Source organism: Camellia sinensis, chromosome 7, assembly GCF_055761805.1.
Source record: "Camellia sinensis isolate YWXY chromosome 7, ASM5576180v1, whole genome shotgun sequence".
Lineage (NCBI taxonomy): Eukaryota > Viridiplantae > Streptophyta > Magnoliopsida > Ericales > Theaceae > Camellia > Camellia sinensis.
The window spans coordinates 34,156,813-34,178,740 of NC_138967.1; positions in this window are offsets into that span (position 1 = coordinate 34,156,813).

The window sequence follows — 21,928 nt, forward strand, 5'->3', positions numbered from 1 at the left end:
AGGCTATTATAGGAAATTTGTGAAGGACTTCTCGAAGATTGCAGTACCATTGACACAATTGACTCAAAAAGGAGTGACATACGAATGGACCGAGGGTAGAGAAGCAGCCTTCCAGGAACTCAAGACGAGGTTAGTGACTGCACCAGTTCTTGTACTACCGTCAGGTAATGAGGAATTTCAGATTTATAGTGATGCGTCACATAAGAGTTTGGGTTATGTATTAATGCAAGGGGGTAAAGTCATAGCATATGCATCTCGTCAATTGAAACCCCATGAAAAGAACTACCCTACCCATGATCTTGAGCTAACAGCCGTAGTGTTTGCTTTGAAGATTTGGCGCCACTACCTGTATGGAGCTTTTTGCCAAGTTTTCACAGATCACAAGAGCCTAAAGTACTTGTTCACTCAGAAGGAATTGAATATGAGGCAGAGAAGATGGCTTGAGTTATTAAAGGACTACGACATGCAGATTCAATATCATCCAGGCAAAGCAAACTCCGTGGCCGATATTTTGAGCAGGAAGTTAGTTGGGAGTTTGCAATGTTTGGCAACGATTTTAGTAGAGCCGACGATTATTGAGGAAGTCAAGACTAAACAGAGGGAAGATGAATTCTTCAAGAAGGTAATTGGTGAGTTTGTCACCGAGCTGAGGTCAGGGTACACCATTGAGAATCAGGTACTTAAGTTTGAAGGAAGGTTGTGCGCGGCCGACGTCCCAAAGCTGAAGAGGAAGATTTTGCAGGAATCCCATGGTTCCAAATTTGCCGTTCATCCAGGAAATACGAAGATGTACCAAGATGTGAAGCAAACTTTTTGGTGGCCAAATATGAAAAGAGAAATAGCCGGGTTCGTATCTCAGTGCATATATTGTCAACAAGTGAAAGCAGAGCATTAGAGGCCAGCAGGACTTCTTCAACCTTTGTCAATTCCCAAGTGGAAATGGGAACACATCTCTGTAGACACCTCATTTTTGACAGCCCATAAGACTTGGGCATTACTGATGGTTCACTTGGTGATAAAAGGTGTGCAGGGCAAAGATCCAATTTCTTCGGCAAGGAGAGAGACAAGTCTCAAATTCACACCCCGTTTTGGACCAAAGCTATTTTGGATGGTTTTTAGACCTTAAAACCCTCTCTTTCAAAACTTTTTTGAAATAAAGTTTCTGCGATGTTTCGAGGCTCGCATTTTGTCAAACGTTACGCTTTTCGGTAAACCGAGCAGGGACAAAGTGGAAATGAATGAAAGAGAGATGAAATCTTTGAAAAATATTTCAAAACACCTTGCTTAGGGGTTTGAAGTTGAAGAATGGAGGGGAAGAGAGAAGAAACCAAGTTGGAGGAGAAGACAGGCATGAATCCGGGTAGAAGGGAGTTGAGCAGTCCTCGCTAAATCAAGCTTATCTGTCTATAAAAATGAAGTTAAGCCATTAGGCCACCACCGTTGGAAAGAATACTTTTGGGGCTTCATTTTTTCTTCAAGAATCTCTTAAATCCGAGTCCGGATGGCGGAGATATGATTGGTTGAAGTTGGGCATCATCCCGGTTGGACCGAAACTGAGCAGCCTTCACCAAAACAAGCATAACTTTTATTAAAGTTGGAATTTTGATGCAAGGATGGTGCCATTGGAAAGCTTACTTCCGGAGCTTCAATTTTGACACAAGATTGACCTGAAAAGGAGTTCATATGAAGAAGTTATGCCCGTTTGAAGTTGGACCTGCAGAGTAGATTTTTCCTGCCGGCCGACCAAATATTCTGCCGACCGACCAAATAGATGGCCGACCGGCCAAATAGATTGCCGACCAGCTAGTTAAAGTAGCTGACCGACCAATTTTGCTAACCGACGACCTTCCAGAGTATTCTACAGATTGAATGGATGCCAGCTGTGCCAGCTATTCTCCACTCAACCCACTGTCCGAGGGGCTGCCTTTTGGGGGGGAAATTTGAATTGGTTTTCCCCCCCCCCCCATTTTTCCCCCCTTTCCTTAGCCTCTCTCCCTCTATATAACTAGCCCTCCACCACCATTTTGAAGGGTTGAAGAAACCAGCTGAGGCACCAATATACATACAACCCTATATCTATACATTCAACCCTCTCTTCCAAGCTCCAAAGTCCATTATCCTTGGCCATTTACACACCAACACATAACACAACACCTCCACACTCCATTCCAGCAACTTGAGGCCATTTCCAGAGGCTAGGAGCACCACTTCTTAGACCAAGAGGCTGCCGAAGTTTGGTTCTACAAGGGTGAGTCCCATTTTCCCTCTTTTGTGCACTATTTTGATCTATATCCTAGCTCCTTGTACTTGCATTTTTGGGCTCCGACCCTAACTGGAAATAGTCTCATTTTGAGCTCTTTTTCATGTTTGATCAAGGGCCTTTCCCTGTTTGAGGCTTCCTTCTTACCCTTTGTGTTTAAACCCTCTTTTAGGCCTATTTTTGCATAGTATTTTAGGCCTATTTGTGAATTGTTTCAGACTTGGTTATAAGCTGTAAAATATCTTGTTTTCATCCCCTCTTCAACATTGTTGAAGGGCTCTCCTCTGTTTGAGGCCGGCAGATATCACTTGCTTCTTTACCCCTCTTTTAGGCCCTTTTCTTGCATGATAATTTAGGCCTACTTGTGTTCATCGTCGTGGCTTGATGTAAACTGTAAAGGGTCTTATTTTGAGCCCTTCTTCAACTTTGTTGAAGGGCTCATCACCATTTGAGGCCAGCTTCTGTCCCTTTGTGTTTAATCTCTCTTTTAGGGCCATTTTTGCATGACAGATTAGCCCTATTTGCATTCATTTTTGGGACTTGTTATAAACTGGAAATATGCATGTTTTGGGACTTTCTTGCATCTGTCCTCATTCTTCATGATCAAATAATGCATGCTTTGTATAGCTATAGGCCAATGCGTATGTCTAGTTTTGTGTTTCGGGGCCATTCCATGCATCGGGTGCCATGTGTCCATGATTCGGGGCTGTTTTGTATCACATTTCAGTGCTGGAATTACATGCTTGTATGCCATATTTCATGCCTTGCCATGCCATGTTAGAGTTGCATACTATGCCTTAGGTATGGTCCTCGGTTTGCGTGCATGCGTGCACGCATTTCAAGAGCCTCATTTTCATCTAATGGCCACTGATGTGGGTGCGGCTGGGGTCCACTCACATTGGTGTAAGTCCATCTTGCACTGTGTATGCCATGTTTCAATGCGTTGTGCATGTTATGTTGTTAGCATTGTGTGTGCCATGTAGTTGTATTGCATGTTTGTATGTTTGCTTGCATGCTTAGGTCGCATGTGCATTGTTGTGCATTGCCTCGCCTCTTGACCAACCATGATTGAGGTTGGGTCCCTTGTATGTTTTGTGTGCATTGCATTTGACATTGAAATGCATACTTGACTCTTTGGCCATCATGCATCGAAATGCGTGATTGGTGGCTCGAGGGTCGAGGGCCATGCTCCCTTGAGTCCATTACATGATAGGGAGTGTGTCCATGCATACATTTGCCTAAAAATTTCATGCCATACACTGCTTGCCCTCTGCTGCTGCCAATTGCAGGTTCTGCAGGAAACTTTGGCCGGTCGGTTAAATACAATGCCGACCGGCAATCCATCAATGGCCGATAACTTCATCAGCGGCCGGTGACCATTTCCCATGGCCGGTGGCCATCCCTCCCAGCCGGTGGTATTCCCCAACATCCAGAGAGCATGCCCTTAGACTTTGGCAGTCCTCAGAGGAGCAGGGCAGTGAAAAACAGAGGCAACAGTGCTATGGCAGCGAGTTTCCGGGCGATATGGGTCAAGAATGCATCATTCGCGCATCCCGAGGCGGGGACCGTGGCCACCTTCCCTTTGCATTTAATTTGTTAATTAAATAGGAATTCTGTAATAATTAATTAAGTAGTTAGTTATTTATTCGGACTGTAATATTTATTCGGTCCCTTCGAGTGAGGGCGTATTTGTAATAAGTGTGGGTGCGTGTGTGCATGTCTTCCAATCCCCACGTCTTTCTTTCCTTTTATTTACCCGCTTATGATGGTAGACTAGGGCATATTTAAATTAGCATACCATATGCTTAGCATGCGTGCATCCATACATTTGTCTTACATACACCAGGCTCGGTACATCATGCTAACTGCACTCGTATTTCAATTCCAAGTTGAGTATTTGTTAGTTGCAGCATTTCACATGCCATGTTTAGGATAGCCGAGCCTATCATAGTTGCATCTTGCATGTGTTGCATTAGCCATCTTGACATGAACTAGGATCATGCATATGATTACTAACTAGTTTCTGTTTTGGCTTGGAGTACTAGGTGAGCTTTTATGCTTTAGCATCCTTGCATGCGTGTGAGTGTTGCCATGACAGTATGATTACCATGAGGCTAGCTGCTTATGTGATATAACTGCTTGAATGCCTGTGGATGGAGGTTGAATTACCTAAATTGGAATAATGCATTAAAATTGTGAGTTTTAAGCCCACTAGATAGTGGGCAAATCGTTTTTCCTAAAGCCTACTTGAGGGTGGCAAAACTTGCATTTTAGCCTACTTGTGAGTAGCAAACCATTTTCAAAACAAACATGATATGTTTTGTTCCAATTTAGGCGATTTGGTCTATACTTATTTGCTGTGCGCATAACATAGTAATTCTAGGCTAATAACCGGAATAAGAATGCATAAACGTTTTCAAAATTGGATATCATGGTTAGTAGAGGCCGATTTTCGGATCGGGCGAGAGGGGGTGCTCATAGCTGACCTTCCCCAATCGTACCCAAGTTCCCGAGCCGAGGCAACTTTGGTGATGACGGACACATGGCCTTTGGCACCGAGTCAGGGTTTTCTAAATTCCCCCAAAATGAAATATTTAGGTGGCGACTCTGTATCTGGCAAAGCAATCCATGTTTGGCACTTCTTTTCAAAAATCTGTTTCTCAAAACGATTTGCCGGATTTGGACTCTTTGGTTCAGATTTAGGACCGTGACACAAATCGAGTCCGAACTGTAGTGAGGCCCACGGGCGCGTCTACAGTTTCTGGCGACTCCGCTGGGGAGAATAGAGAACTTGACTCGAACTCATGATATCCTGTTTTGACTGCACTTATGTGTTTCTTTGCATTGCATGTGCATTGGTGTGCCTAGGACACCGTGTTTGCCATCTGCTATTCCTGAACGGTTTGCGGAGGCTTGTCTTGTCAAGGCATGACCATAAGGCTGACCGGTTATGGGCTCTGACAGTATGGGAACACAAACCCCGGTTTTACCGGGGCACCCTTTTCGACCATTCAACCTAGTGCATATCAAAATCCATAGTGACTATTCCAAACTAGGACAGGTTGCTTACCCGATGTTAGGTTGTTTGAAAACCGCCGCGTGCGTAGTGAAACCCTAGCTCCTGACAAAATAGGATAGGGAAACCCTACCCCAACATAAGGGTGTTTTGGCTCTCACTTGTCTGCTATGTGCTTTTAGAGTGCGTCTCTATAGGAATGTATGTATCTGTCTACAAGTTTGGGCATCAAGACTACGAGCACCAGTTTAGTAGTTTGGGCATCAGGCCTGCGGGCATCAGTATCTGGGAATCAGTTTTACCTGAGGGTATCAGTTTGCTGGTAGAATTTTGGGGGCAGAATTCAGTAGAGGGCGCAGTCATCCTACTATGCTCGTATCTGTTTTGGTGAAGTTAGGCTGAGATGCTGCATGTTTTCTCTTTTGCTAGGTAGTCTGGGAACCATAGCTTCAGAAGGCTCCATTATCCCCCGGGTACATTAGATTTGTGCTGATAGACTTTGTCGGGTCAGAGATTCAGTTCAAGGGCAATCGGTGTTCCTTCACCAGAGACAGGGTAAAAAGGCCAGTCAGGCACAGATCATCAGTCTTCGGATTAGCAGTCATTATCCATCTCACCTGTGCGCAGTTGGGTTGAGATATCTGTTTTTACCTCAAGAAGGCATACCGGTTGCTCAGTTAGATCGGAACAATATGTCGAGTCTGGAAGAGATGGTGCGCCAACTCCAGGATAGTATGAAAGCCATGCAGCAAGACACTGTCCATCAAGCAGAATTCGCCAAGCAACAGGCTGTGGTCATAGCCCAACAGGCAGAGACAATTGCCAGGTTAGAGCAGCAAACTGGAGTCTCTACTTCACACCAGGCTCCTCCCCCATCAAGAGTTCCAACACTCGGGGAGACAGCTAATGTTCAGGAGGATACAGACATCCCAACGCAGCCGGCTTCGCCCCCGGTTCTACCCCAGCTATCCAAGACACCCATCAACCTACCAAACTCCCCCTTTGAGTTCAAGACGGACCCCACAGCATTGAAAGTGAGCAAACTTGAGAAATTGTTCAAAAAGTCTCAGGGGGCCCACTCTATTCCTAACATAGAGGATGGTTATACCGACTCAGTGGTGACATTACCGGATCGATTCAAGATGCCACATATCGATCGATTCGATGGCTCTAGAGACCCAATGGTGCACCTCCGCCTGTTTTCTGATATCCTGAGACCAATGGGTTTGACCATAGCCCAGAAGCTGTCACTATTCGGCTGAACCCTGTCTGGGATAGCCGCAATCTGGTATGCGAAATTAGAGAACTTTGTGAAACAGAATTGAGAAGAGATGGCTGAGGCCTTCAATGATCAATACTCCTACAATACACAGATTGAGGTCACAACCCGTGATCTTGAAGTCACCCGCCAAGAGCCAAAGGAGGGTTTCTCAGAGTTCGTGACGAGATGGAGAGCAAAGGCCTCGATGATGGCAACAAGGCCTTCCGACAAAGACCAGATAAGGATGGTTGTGCGCAACCTCCAACCCAAACTGATGCAGAAAATGATCGCGCTCCCCTTCCCTACCTTTTCAGACCTACATGAGATGGGAGTACAGATCGAGGACGCTATGAAGTAGGGCCTCATTGACCAGGAGAAGGAGCAGCCCAGGAGGGCGTTTACCCGTAGTTCGAATGCGACCACCAGCAGTGATGCAGCTGCTAGGACTTCAGACGTGGGCATGGTCGCCACCACCACACCAAGAGCAGCCACCCCCTTTGTTGGTGTATCCACTTCAAACCCCCGAACTTCGGACTATCTACCCCGAGGCAAGAGGGTTTTCACCCCGCTCTTTATGCCTTTGTCTAAAGCTCTAGGGGTCCTACTCTGGAAAGGGCATCTGAAACCGTTAGAACAACGGCCCCTACCCGATCCTCTCCCTGCAAAGCATGACCCGACCAAGTACTGTGCTTTTCATCAACAAACCGGTCATGACACCGACAATTGCGTCCGTCTCCGCCACGAGATACAAAATTTGATTGACAATAGGGTCATCCCCGCACCGGGTCCTGCAAAGTCTATCGGCACTTGATCAGTGAACTTGTGGAGGATAATGTGATGTGATCGAGGGATGAACCACCTGCGGGCGGCACTCAGTTTACTCCAGATGTGGTGTATGGCACGCACTATTTTGAGCATTTGTGAATGCTAGTTTTGTACATTCTGGCTTGGGTATTGAGTCAGTTCTGTTGTTTTGTTTTGAGTCTGTCTCTTTGTTTAGAGTCAGTCTTTTCGTACTGAGTCAGTTGGGTCTGTCTTATTGTATCGAGTCAGTCCTGTTTTGTTAGAGTCAGGTGATTTCGGGGGTGTTACCTTGGATATCACTTGCTTGTTTTGCGTTTGTCCTTTTGCTTTCCTTTGAGTCTGTTTCTGCTGGGGAGCCAGTTGTGCCAACAGATTTGAATTGAACAGCAGTGATTTTCACACTCTTGTGTTTGCTTCTGCCGTGTGCCAGTTGTGCCAGAAATTCTAAATGAGATGGCAGTATTTGACTAGAAGCTGTGTCTTTCTGTGCCTTGAATTCATTGCATCGACCTAAGTTTTCCAAAACTTTTTTCGAAACATTGTGAGAAAAACAAAGAGGAAGGAATTCCTCGGGTTTTGCAAAACTTGATCAATTGAGAGAAAGAGAGGCATGTTAAGCCCTTAATGATCGAGATCATGCTTGTTAGTATGAGTACTGAGAAGGATCCTGGCTTGATCCAGATTAGTCCTACACTGTCTTCAGCGCGAGCGATTTGTCGCTTTCTTAAAAGATTTCAAAAACTGTTTTGTGCGGTCCTGTGAAGACTTGTGTGGAATCGCTCTTGAGATTGTGCAGCCTAGGATCACTCTCAGCCTCAAGATTCAATCCATTTGTTTTTGAACCTTGAACCCATTCAGAACGTTCAACGGTCAACCGCCATGTGAGGCCTGTGTGGCCAGATTCAAAGCAGCCCTCGAACAAGAGGCAAGAAAGTCAGATCAAGAATATCAGATTTCATCAGAAGAGGCTTGTGACGCTAGAACAAAAGCACCCCTCGAACTAGGGGCAAAAATGTCCGATATGCTCGAAGAGCCGAAGATGGATCCTTCAGTAAATCAATGCAACGACCACTCTCCCGAATACGGATGGCTGCAAAACCCTAAAACCATTTGGCATTGACTTGTTACACTTTTACCCTTTGAGAGGCTCGTTGGGCCAAAAACCCGGAAGGGCGACCCAGGCAAAAGTTAGAGCAAAAGAAAAGAACAAAAAAAAAAGGGAAAAGAAAATAACAACAAGAATAAAAGAAAAAAAGAGAAAAGGAAAAAAATGAAAAAAAATGAAAAAAGAAAAAAAAAACGAAAGAGAATGAAAAGATACAAAAATTGAAAAAAAAGAAGAATAAAGCTCGCAAGGTCGAAAACCCGCAACGGGCGCCTTGGCAAAAGTTAGAGCCTAAAAAGGAGAGGTTAATACCCGAGTGTACCTTAACCCCGAACTACGTAAGGCTTGATTCCCATCCTTGGGATACGTAGGCAACTTCATTCTGAAGTCCAGCCCTAAAACACTTCAAATTCGATCATGTCCATGTAATGGTTCTGATAATCTTTGCCTTCTCTGTATCCGAGAGTTCGGCTGCAATCATCGCTTCGAGGACTGATTATAATGCGCTGCAGTGCCATTCACACAAGGGGCAACTTTCCGTTGCCATTCAATGCACTGCGGTGCCGTTCAAACAAGGGGCAACTTTCTGTTGCCATGCAGCTCTCTTCGAGCAAGGGGGCAATTTTCGTCCAGATCCGAGGTTGTACGTCTCAAGAGTAAGTTCCGCGCTTGTTAAGCATCGGCCGTTTGCAAAAATAGTTTTTGAGAATTTTTACTGAGGTTGACTAATTTTCTCGAAAATTGTTCCATCTTTTCCAAAAACTGGACCATTTCTTGGACCCAAAAAAGGAAAATTTTCAGTGCTCATAGCCTGACTTGCATGATTTCAAATCAAAAATCGAACAAGTGTGTTAATCTAACTCTCATGTTGGTCAAAATTGTTTTAGTAGAAAACCAAAACAAAAAATGGTCAAAATAATGAACTAGGGGCACAGTTGAGTCAGGCTTCCTCTCTTTTCCCTGTTGTCAATGCATTTGCCAGAAAGGGCACTCTACTTGCCAGAAAGGGCACAACTGAAGTCAACAACAAAGGGCTGAAAGCTCTCTCATCCTCCAAGCAACGAGGTATCAAGACAAGTGCGAAGCACGAACTGGAATGGGGCGAGATATTCCACTCCCTCATCTGGACAGATCTGATCATGTCCGAACTTCCCAGCAGAGCATCATCAACTGATGTCAGTTACAAATTTGCTACATACCCAGTTGTAGTGCAACCCCTCTGTGGGAGGAATTCACTGTTGTGAACAAGAATCAAAAGCTGGTAGAATACCAGGGGCAAGGGCCCACGACTTCCTGTTTATCTATCAACCACCCAGGGGAGGGATTGAAAAAAATGAGAGATTGAAGAATAGAGAGATGTGCGAAAAGAGAAAAAGTGAGAAAAGGGCTTTTTCAGAAAAATAGAGCTTGAGGGCCGAGTGATGTGAGGATCACAAATGAGAAAGGGTGGGAAACACTACCCAAGGAAACAGACTCCCTGTGCACGTCTGAGTGTCGTGTCTTTCGTTTTGTCTCGATTCTTGCTTTGAGTCATTCCAAGTGTGTCTCGGTGTGTTTAGGTTGTTTCCCTTTTGTTTTCCGTTATTGAGTCTTTTTCGCTGTGTTTAGTTGTAGGCTCAATACCCGGTCAAGAACTCATTTCTCAATTTCAAAAAAAAAAACCATCTTGTGCTCAGAGTGCTGTGCCATTCTCCACATTTGTGAAAAACAGAATTTGTTCTTTCATAAAACCGCAGAGTTCAACCCAGGTCATGTGAGGACAGTAAAACCAGGACCTATTTGAAGCTATATGGGTTCCAGACTACAAAACAAAAGCAAAAGAGGAAAATATCGGGTATCTGAGTGTGCTTTAACTTCGAAAAACTCTGTGATTGTGCTCCGGATGTACCTCTTCAGGCCTTGTCAGTGCTCCGAAGAATGAGTGTGCCTCTACTCTAAGCTTAAGCCTGCTTCAAGTCAGAATGGCAATTAAAGCAGCAGCAGATGTTATCTCTCGCCAATGTAAAACAGGGTGTCCCTTTTTCGAGCAGAGTTGTATCGCCAAGTCCTCCGAAAGGTAAATCGGAGGCACCAGAGTACATGTTTGATGCCCTCCCATTGCATAGAATGTGAACTTTCATATACACTTCGGTTGCATGCGTGCCGCGCATCGTTATGTTTCTACATAGAATATGCTTTCAATGTTGCATAGAAAATGCCCCCATACTTGCATAGAAAATACATTTTATCGCATTGTCTTGTGCACCTGCATTGCATTGTTTTGCGCGCTCCTTTTTTTGGAAACACTGGGATACGTCCTTTTGTTTCTTATACCTTTCTGAAACACCGGGATACGTCCTTATGTTTCTCTCTCTTTTCGAAACACCGGGATACGTCCCTATGTTTCTCCTTTCTTTTGAAACACCGGGATGCATCCCTACGTTTCTCTCTTTCCGAAACACCGGGATACGTCCCTACGTTTCTCTCTTTTTCCGAAACACCGGGATACGTCCCTATGTTTCTCTCCCTTTCCGAAACAACGGGATACGTCGCTATGTTTCTCCTCTCTTTCCGAAACAACGGGATACGTCCTTATGTTTCTCCTACTTTTCCGAAGCACCGGGATACGTCCCTATGTTTCTCATCTCTTTCCGAAACAACGGGATACGTCCCTATGTTTCTCCTACTTTTCCGAAGCACCGGGATATGTCCCTATGTTTCTCCTCCTCTCCGAGACACCGAGATACGTCCCTATGTTTCTTCTCCTTTGTCGAAACACCGGGATACGTCCCTATGTTTCTCCTCCTTGTTTGTAACACTGGGATACATCCCTAAATCCTTGGGATACGTCCCTAATCTTTGGGATACGTCCCTAATCCTTGGGATACATCCCTAGTCTTTGGGATACGTCCCTAATCTTTGGGATATGTTCCTAATCCTTGGGATACGTCCCTAGTCTTTGGGATACGTCCCTAATCCTTGGGATATGTCCCTAATCCTTGGGATACGTCCCTAATCTTTGGGATACGTCCCTAATCCTTGGGATGCGTCCCTAATCCCTAGGATACGTCCCTAACCTTTGGGATACGTCCCTAAACCTTGGGATACATCCCTAACCTTTGGGATACGTTTCTATGTTTCTCCCTTCTTTCCGAAACACCGGGATACGTCCCTATGTTTCTCCCTCTTCGGTTAAAAGCGTTTGGAATACGTTCCAATGCTCACACCATTTCGAAACACCGGGATACGTCCCTATGTTTCTCCCTTTTTTTTGAAACACCGAGATACGTCCCTATGTTTCTCCCTCTTCGGTTAAGAGCGTTCGGAATACGTTCCAATGCTCACACCATTCCGAAACACCGGGAGATGTCCCTATGTTTCTCCCTGTCCCCTTTCCCCACACGATTTCAGTGTGTTTGGAATTCATCTTAGGTTGCATTGTCATGCACACCTCTTCACTTGCGTTGTCACGCACATTCCACTTGCATTGTTTTCAATTATCAAACCGGCTTCGCAAAAGCGTATAAGTCCAATTACAAACCGGCTTCGCGAAAGCGTATAAGTCCAATTACAAACCGGCTTCGCGAAAGCGTATAAGTCCAATTACAAACCGGCTTTGCGTAGCGTATAAGTCCAATTATCAAAGTCTTCCTGCATATCATTTGTATCCTGCCCCTGAACTACGCTGGTTTGATTCCTTGCAAAGGGATACGTAGGCAGCCTGCGGGCACAACCATTCATTCATTTGTATTTTGTTTGTTTGTCCAAGTCTTCGGCCTTGTCAAAAATAGGTCGTCTCTGGGCTTTGACATTCACTCCCGTCATTCTTATGACTTCCGAGTTCTGTCAAAGAGGGGCAACTGTAGACACCCCATTTTTGACAGCCCATAAGACTTGGGCATTACTGATGGTTTACTTGGTGATAAAAGGTGTGCAAGGCAAAGATCCAGTTTCTTCGGCAAGGAGAGAGACAAGTCTCAAATTCACACCCCGTTTTGGACCAAAGCTATTTTGGATGGTTTTTAGACCTTAAAACCCTCTCTTTCAAAACTTTTTTGAAATAAAGTTTCTGCGATGTTCCGAGGCTCGCATTTTGTCAAACGTTGCGCTTTTCAGTAAACTGAGCAGGGACAAAGTGGAAATGAATGAAAGAGAGATGAAATCTTTGAAAAATCTTTCAAAACACCTTGCTTAGGGGTTTGAAGTTGAAGAAAGGAGGGGAAGAGAGAAGAAACCAAGTTGGAGGAGAAGACAGGCATGAATCCGGATAGAAGGGAGTCGAGCAGTCCTCGCTAAATCAAGCTTATCTGTCTATACAAATGAAGTTAAGCTATGAGGCCACCACCGTTGGAAATAAAACTTTCGGGGCTTCATTTTTTGTTCAAGAATCTCTTAAATCCGAGTCCGGATGGCAGAGATATGATTGGTTGAAGTTGGGCATCATCCCTGTTGGACTGAAACTGAGCAGCCTTCACCAAAACAAGCATAACTTTTTGTAAAGTTGGAATTTTGATGCAAGGCTGGTGCCATTGGAAATCTTACTTCCGGGGCTTCAATTTTGACATACGATTGACCTGAAAAGGAGTTCATATGAAGAAGTTATGCCCATTTGAAGTTGGACCTGCAAAGCAGATTTTTCCTGTCGGCCGACCAAACATTCTGCCGACCGACCAAATAGATGGCCGACCGGCCAGAACAGATGGCCGACCGGCCAAATAGATTGCCGACCGGCTAGTTAAAGTAGCCGACCGACCAATTTTTCTAGCCGACGACCTTCCGGAGTATTCTACAGATTGAATGGATGCCAGCTGTGCCAGCTATTCTCCACTCAACCCACTGTCCGAGGGGCTGCCTTTTGGGGGGGAAATTTGAATTGGTTTTCCCCCCCCCCCCCCATTTTTCCCCCCTTTCCTTAGCCTCTCTCCCTCTATATAACTAGCCCTCCACTACCATTTTGAAGGGTTGAAGAAACCAGCTGAGGCACCAATATACATACAACCCTATATCTATACATTCAACCCTCTCTTCTAAGCTCCAAAGTTCATTATCCTTGGCCATTTACACACCAACACATAACACAACACCTCCACACTCCATTCCAGCAACTTGAGGCCATTTCCAGAGGCTAGGAGCACCACTTCTTAGACCAAGAGGCTGCCGAAGTTTGGTTCTACAAGGGTGAGTCCCATTTTTTCCTCTTTTGTGCACTATTTTGATCTATATCCTAGCTCCTTGTGCTTGCATTTTTGGGCTCTGACCCTAACTGGAAATAGTCTCATTTTCAGCTCTTTTTCATGTTTGATCAAGGGCCTTTCCCTGTTTGAGGCTTCCTTCTTACCCTTTGTGTTTAAACCCTCTTTTAGGCCTATTTTTGCATAGTATTTTAGGCCTATTTGTGAATTGTTTCAGACTTGGTTATAAGCTGTAAAATATCTTGTTTTGAGCCCCTCTTCAACATTGTTGAAGGGCTCTCCTCTGTTTGAGGCCGGCAGATATCACTTGCTTCTTTACCCCTCTTTTAGGCCCTTTTCTTGCATGATAGTTTAGGCCTACTTGTGTTCATCTTCGTGGCTTGATGTAAACTGTAAAAGGTCTTATTTTGAGCCCTTATTCAACTTTGTTGAAGGGCTCATCACCATTTGGGGCCAGCTTCTGTCCCTTTGTGTTTAATCGCTCTTTTAGGGCCATTTTTGCATGACAGATTAGCCCTATTTGCATTCATTTTTGGGACTTGTTATAAACTGGAAATATGCATGTTTTGGGACTTTCTTGCATCTGTCTTCATTCTTCATGATCAAATAATGCATGCTTTGTATAGCTATAGGCCAATGCGTATGTCTAGTTTTGTGTTTCGGGGCCATTCCATGCATCGGGTGCCATGTGTCCATGATTCGGGGCTGTTTTGTATCACATTTCAGTGCTGGAATTACATGCTTGTATGCCATATTTCATGCCTTGCCATGCCGTGTTAGAGTTGCATACTATGCCTTAGGTATGGTCCTCGGTTTGCGTGCATGCGTGTACGCATTTCAAGAGCCTCATTTTCATCTAATGGCCACTGATGTGGGTGCGGCTGGGGTCCACTCACATTGGTGTAAGTCCATCTTGCATTGTGTATGCCATGTTTCAATGCGTTGTGCATGTTATGTTGTTAGCATTGTGTGTGCCATGTAGTTGTATTACATGTTTGTATATTTGCTTGCATGCTTAGGTCGCATGTGCATTGTTGTGCATTGCCTCGCCTCTTGACCCACCATGATTGAGGTTGGGTCCCTTATATGTTTTGTGTGCATTGCATTAGACATTGAAATGCATACTTGACTCATTGGCCATCATGCATCGAAATGCGTGATTGGTGGCCCGAGGGTCGAGGGCCATGCTCCCTTGAGTCCATTACATGATAGGGAGTGTGTCCATGCATACATTTGCCTAAAAATTTCATGCCATACACTGCTTGCCCTCTGCTGCTGCCAATTACAGGTTCTGGAGGAAGCTTTGGCCGGTCGGTTAAATACAGTGCCGACCGGCAATCCATCAATGGCCGATAACTTCATCAGCGGCCGGTGACCATTTCCCATGGTCGGTGGCCATCCCTCCCAGCCAGTGGTATTCCCCAACATCCAGAGGGCATGCCCTTAGACTTTGGCAGTCCTCAGAGGAGCAGGGCAGTGAAAAACAGAGGCAACAGTGCTATGGCAGCGAGTTTTCGGGCGATATGGGTCAAGCATGCATCATTCGCGCATCCCGAGGCAGGGGCCGTGGTCACCTTCCCTTTGCATTTAATTTGTTAATTAAATAGGAATTCTGTAATAATTAATTAAGTAGTTAGTTATTTATTCGGACTGTAATATTTATTCGGTCCCTCCGAGTGAGGGCGTATTTGTAATAAGTGTGGGTGCGTGTGTGTATGTCTTCCAATCCCCACGTCTTTCTTCCCTTTTATTTACCCGCTTATGATGGTAGACTAGGGCATATTTAAATTAGCATACCTTATGCTTAGCATGCGTGCATCCATACATTTGTCTTACACACACCAGGCTCGGTACATCATGCTAACTGCACTCGTATTTCAATTCCAAGTTGAGTATTTGTTAGTTGCAGCATTTCACATGCCATGTTTAGGATAGCCGAGCCTATCATAGGTGCATCTTGCATGTGTTGCATTAGCCATCTTAACATGAACTAGGATCATGCATATGATTACTAACTAGTTTCTGTTTTGGCTTGGAGTACTAGGTGAGCTTTTATGCTTTAGCATCCTTGCATGCCATGAGGCTAGCTGCTTATGTGATATAACTGCTTGAATGCCTGTGGATGGAGGTTGAATTACCTAAATTGGAATAATGCATTAAAACTGTGAGTTTTATGCCCACTAGATAGTGGGCAAACCGTCTTTCCTAAAGCCCACTTGAGGGTGGCAAAACTTGCATTTTAGCCTACTTGTGAGTAGCAAACCATTTTCAAAACAAACATGCTATGTTTTGTTCCAATTTAGGCGATTTGGTCTATACTTGTTTGCTGTGCGCATAACATAGTAATTCTAGGCTAATAACCGGAATAAGAATGCATAAACGTTTTCAAAATTGGATATCATGGTTAGTAGAGGCCGATCTTCGGATCGGGCGAGAGGGGGTGCTCATAGCTGACCTTCCCCAATCGTACCCAAGTTCCCGAGCCGAGGCAACTTTGGTGATGATGGACACGTGGCCTTTGGCACCGAGTCAGGGTTTCCTAAATTCCCCCAAAATGAAATATTTAGATGGCGACTCTGTATCGGCAAAGCAGTCCATGTTTGGCACTTCTTTTCAAAAATCTGTTTCTCAAAATGATTTGCCGGATTTGGACTCTTTGATTCAGATTAAGGACCGTGACACAAATCGAGTCCGAACTGTAGTGAGGCCCACAGGCGCGTCTACAATCTCCATGGATTTTGTGGTTGGTTTGCCGAGGACACAGAGGGGTATGGATTCAATTTGGGTTGTAGTTGATAGATTAACTAAGTCAGCACACTTCTTGCCTGTTAAGACTACCTTTAATGCTGATCAACTCGCCTTGTTGTATATGAATGAGATCATTAGACTTCATGGAATATCGATGTCTGTTGTGTCAAACAGAGATCCAAAGTTTGTTTCTAGATTTTAGTAGAGTCTGCAAGGAGCTTTGGGAACTGAGTTGAGGTTTAGCACAGCTTTTCATCCCTAGACCGCTGGGCAAATAGAGAGAACAATTCAGACGCTTGAAGATATGCTCAGACTATGTGTATTGGACTTCAAGGGAAGTTGGGAAGTGCATTTTCCATTGTTAGAATTTGCTTACAACAACAGTTATCAAGATAGCATTGGCATGGCGCCATATGAAGCTCTGTATGGAAGGAAGTGCAGATCGCCGATATGTTGGACCGAAGTAGGAGACAAAGCTTTAATCGGTCCCGAACTGATTCAAGTGACAACTGAGAAGATTAAACTTATCCGACAAAGAATTAGGACTGCTCAGAGTCGACAGAAGAGTTACGCCGACCATAGGAGAAGAGAGTTAGAATTTGAAGTTGGGGATCATGTATTCCTGAAGATTTTGCCGATGAACGGAGTTTCAAGATTTGGGAAGAAAGGTAAATTAGCACCTCGTTATATTGGACCATTTGAAATCCTTGAAAGAGTTAACCTAGTTGCTTACAGACTTGCTTGGCCGCCAGAATTAAGTCAAGTCCACAATGTGTTTCACATTTCGATGTTGAGGAAGTATATTCGGGATTCATTGCATGTGATTGATCATTTCGGGATTGTGATTAATGAAGATTTGGGTTACGAGGAGAAGCCGATACGAATTCTTGATAGGCAAGTGAAGTAGTTGAGGAACAAGTCAATATCGATAGTAAAGGTTGAATGGAAAGAGCATTATGGCAAGGATGCTACATGGGAAATGGAAGAAGAAATAAAAATCCAACATCCGGAGTTGTTTTCAGGGCAAGGTAACTTAAGTTTGGGGACCAAACTTCTTTAAGGAGGGTAGACTGGAGTGACCCTCATCTTCGTCTTAGTCATGTTCATGTGCATCTGCATGTTTTGTTTTGTTAAGCTTGCACTTGTGGTTTTGACTTGTTTTGCCTAAAGTAAGGTTCCATCTTGTTTTGTACCTATGTGTTTTGGCTTGAGTATTGTTTGTACGTTTTGTCCCTTGCTTGGTGTACGTAGCCGAGGTCATCTTAAGCCTAGGTCACGCCTTTGGACCTTTTACACACAGGACCATCTTGGAACCACTTTGGCTGACCTCCACCTTCACCCTGGCATATTGGCCGAGATGTAGTCTTCTAGGCCGAGGTGTGCACCACCTAGGCCGAGATGTGTATCATCTAGGCCGAGATGTCATCATCTAGACATCCTAAATCTTTGATCCCTGCACCTGGTGATCTTGTCCCTGGACTGGTATAACCTAGACCAAGGTGTGACACATCTAGACCGAGGTGTGGCACAGCTAGGCCAAGTGTTATCCTTCCTAGCTGAGATCATTGAGACCTTACTTGCCGAAACCTTGTTCTAATCCAAGGTCCTTACCTGCCGGGGTGCCCATGTCACCTTACTTGTTGAACACCCTTTGTCATGCTCTTATCTTGTCATTCAGTCACCTTTTTGAGGAAATCCAATCCGACGTTGCCACATGTCCTAGCCGAGGGTTAAGTCTGCTAGCAGTAGAGAAACCCACATCATTTTGTCATATCTTTTACATGCTAGAGAGAGAAGCTCTAGGAAAAGAGGGATAAGAGTTCTTGAGAGAGAGTAGACTTCCAAGCTTGATCCTTAGAGTTTGAGCCGTTAGATCCGTGTCTTGAGGTTAGATTCTTGATTTACTCTTGTTGTTCTTCATGTTTATTCGATCACATTGCATGATCTAGCATGATTCATGAGCCATGCATTGATTTAAAGCTTGTTCTAGAAAGAGAAAATGATGTTCTTGTGTTTTTGAAAGAAAACCATGTTTTGATTCGAAAGTTTGTATCAAGATCCAAGTTTTTGTGTTTGTTTTCATAAGATCTTCAGGTATGGGTACCTAGGTCCATGTTTTCCTATTCATCTCAAAAAATCTCAAATTTTGAATAAAGAAGTTATGATTTTAGCATCCATGTTCTTCATGTTCATGTCCTTTATATTCCTCATGTCCTACAAGGGGAAACCCAGTTTTTCCCCAGACTTCGTTTCCCTGAACGTGGTCATCAGGACCATACCTCGGCTAAGAGGTGTGGGACCTCGGCCAAGACCTGGTTGGTACCCAGCATGTTTTCCCCGAGATGAAAAACAGTGTTTTAACTTCCAGCATGTTTTGCTTTGACTTGACCTAGTCATGAAAGAAATGCCGAGATCATTTACACTCATGCAAAGCTTGTTTTAGGAATGCATTTCATACCCATCTTTGGACATCTATTCTTGTCTTCTTGAAGTGCATTCAGTAGACTTTATTATGTGTTTGTAGGACTTGGACCCATACTTTAACCCCGACGTTTGAAGAACTATGTGAGTGGTATTTTTAATAAAGTTATGTTATAAAGTTTTGATAAAGCCTTGCTTTGTTTTGGAAAAGTATTTGATTGAGCATGAATGATTATCCCTAATTTTGTATCTAGTATTATCTTGTTTTGATGACATTCTGGGAAAGTCCTTAGTGCCAAGGGACTATAATGCAACTGCACCCTTGTTTTGAAAGTCCTTAGTGCCAGGGGACTATAATGCAATTGCACCCGTGTTTTGAGAGTCCTTAGTGCCAGGGGACTATAATGCAATTGCACCCGTGTTTTGAGAGTCCTTAGTGCCAGGGGACTATAATGCAACTGCACCCCTTGTTTTGAAAGTCCTTAGTACCAGGGAACTATAATGCAACTGCACCCTTGTTTTGCCACTGACGATTTTTCGCGTGGGTTTATTTGTCCGAAATGTCATCGCATGGTATTATGTAGATGTTATTAACATCCAAGAAGTTTTAAAAGACCTGATAAATGAATTTGGTTCATCCCTTGATTTTGTACAAGTTATCATATGTATTGTTTTGATAAAGATCTCGGATATCATTCATTTAACCCTTTATTACTAATATCATTCACTGAGTATCCAAGCTCACCCTCTCCTTATATATATGCAGGTGATGAGCAAGAAGGCGGCGACGCCTAGATGATTATTTGCAACTTGTTTGTTTTGGATTCGCATTTTTGTAGCATCTTGAAGATCATGCTTCTTGGCTTGTAGTTTACTTCTTTTGTTTATGTCGGCTTGAGAAGCCTTTTGATCAAGATGTATTATGTACTTATTTTATTTGTATTCAAGTTGTAAGACCTTAATAAGATGTATGTCATTTCATTTAACCTATGCACAGTTCTTATAGACTAATTAGATTTAAATTTATTGTTTTCGCACATGTAGGCCCCATATGTATACTCTGATTGTGTATGAATCTTTGTAAGTTGGCCTTTGGTAATCTCGGATTACTGACCATCACGGCACCATTCTACTAGGGACGGAATGGGGTCGTGACATATTTGTACCTGACCAATTTGATTTAGTACCTGTTCATTCAAATTGAGACATGTTCGGGTCAGTCAAAATTGCCTATAAATACCAGCATTTGTAGCAGTGTTTGTGATCCAAAAACAGTTTGAAAAATTCGTATTTCTTGTTGTCCCATTTTGCTCATTTGCATAAATTATTCTTCATATTATTTTAGGAAAAAATTAAAGAGAGTATGGAATACAAGATTTTTGTTCGCCGGTTAAATTGTTTGGAGTGCTACTGCTATTTGTGAAGATCATTATATCCTGGAAGATAGACGCCATTAGTCCGTAAGCATCGAAGCGGGGCGAATTTGTTTTAAGAATAATGTGTCGCACACTCGACATGATCTTTCTATTATTCATTCGGTTCGATAAAATAAATTCAGTAAGTTATTTATTTTATTTGTTTGATTTGGTTTCAATTTATTTATTATACACAGAAGATTGTTCCAACCATCTTAAGACATAATCGAATTATTCTGTTTACAGAATTTTTTGTTTACTTTCTTTCTTCTTTCTTCTTCTTACAGAAATTATTTTTTGTGATTTTAGAAAATAATATTCTGCTTGGAAAACAAATAGTAGTAATATAATGTTTGACAGATAGTAGTAATATACTGTTTTTTTCTTTGATAACTAATAATAATATACTGGTGTCATTAAAAATTTAGAATATTTATTTATGGAATTTTGTTAGAAATTAGTTTTGGTTTTCAGAAATTATTTCTGAGTGTTCATTAATTAAAAAAAAAATTTAGTATTTTAATTATTGAAATGTTACAAAAATTTAATTTTCTGTGTGGAATTAATTTGGTTAAATAAAATTTTATTTTATTTTTAAATTAATTGGAAATAAAAGTTACAATTCTTGTTTTTTTTATTTTACAGAATTTAAAATTATGTGATTTTGGTTTAAATTTTCTGTGTAGTATAAAATTCTAATTATAATTTTGTTTTATAATTTAGAATTCATGACTACTGAAACTGGTCAAATTAATGCCCAAACAAGTACTAATGTGGTGGCTACAATTGCTCCAACCCCTCCTGTTGTGACTATGCCAGTCAATCATGGTGAGAAGCCAGAGAAGTTCTCAGAAACTGATTTTAAAAGATGTCAACAGAAAATGTTGTTCTATCTTTCTACTCTGAACTTGGCTCGCTTTCTCGGTGAAGATGCTCCTATTTTGAAAGTGGATGAAACCGACCAGCAAGTGGTTGATGTGGTCAATGCTTGGAAACATACTTATTTTCTTTGCCGGAACTATGTCTTGAACGAATTTGACAACACATTATACAAGGTCTACGGCCCTATCAAGATAGCAAAGGAACTTTGGGAGTCGTTGGAGAAAAAGTACAAAACGAAGATGCTGGCTCAAAGAAATTTGTGGTTGGCAAATTCCTAGACTTTGTGATGGTTGATTCTAAAATTGTGATCAGCCAAGTTCAAGATCTCCAACTCATTCTGCATGACATTCACGCAGAAGGCATGTCTCTTAGTGAATCCTTCCAAGTAGTTGCCTTAATTGAGAAATTACCACAAAACTGGAAGGAATTCAAGAACTACCTCAAACACAAGCGCAAAGAAATATCTTTAGAAGAATTGATTGCACATTTGAGGATTGAAGAGGACAACCGCAATTCTAAAAAGTGGGCTGGTAAGCATCCGACGGAGTCTAAGGCAAATGTGGTGGAACATGCTCCAAAAGCAAAGAAACGAAAGTTTTCTGGAGAAAGTTCTGCACAAGGCTCTAAAGGGGGGGAAAATAAGAAGTTCAAGTTTAATGGTAAGTGTTACATCTGCGACAAAGAGGGACACCGGGCCAAAGATTGCCATAGCAAAGGCAAAAGCAAAAGAAGAACAAGTTAGAAGCCTGCTCAAGCCAATATGACTGAAGTGGACAAAATTTCCAATGGTGTCGATGACATTAATCTTTCTGCGGTTGTTTTCGAGGCAAACCTTGTCAGAAGTC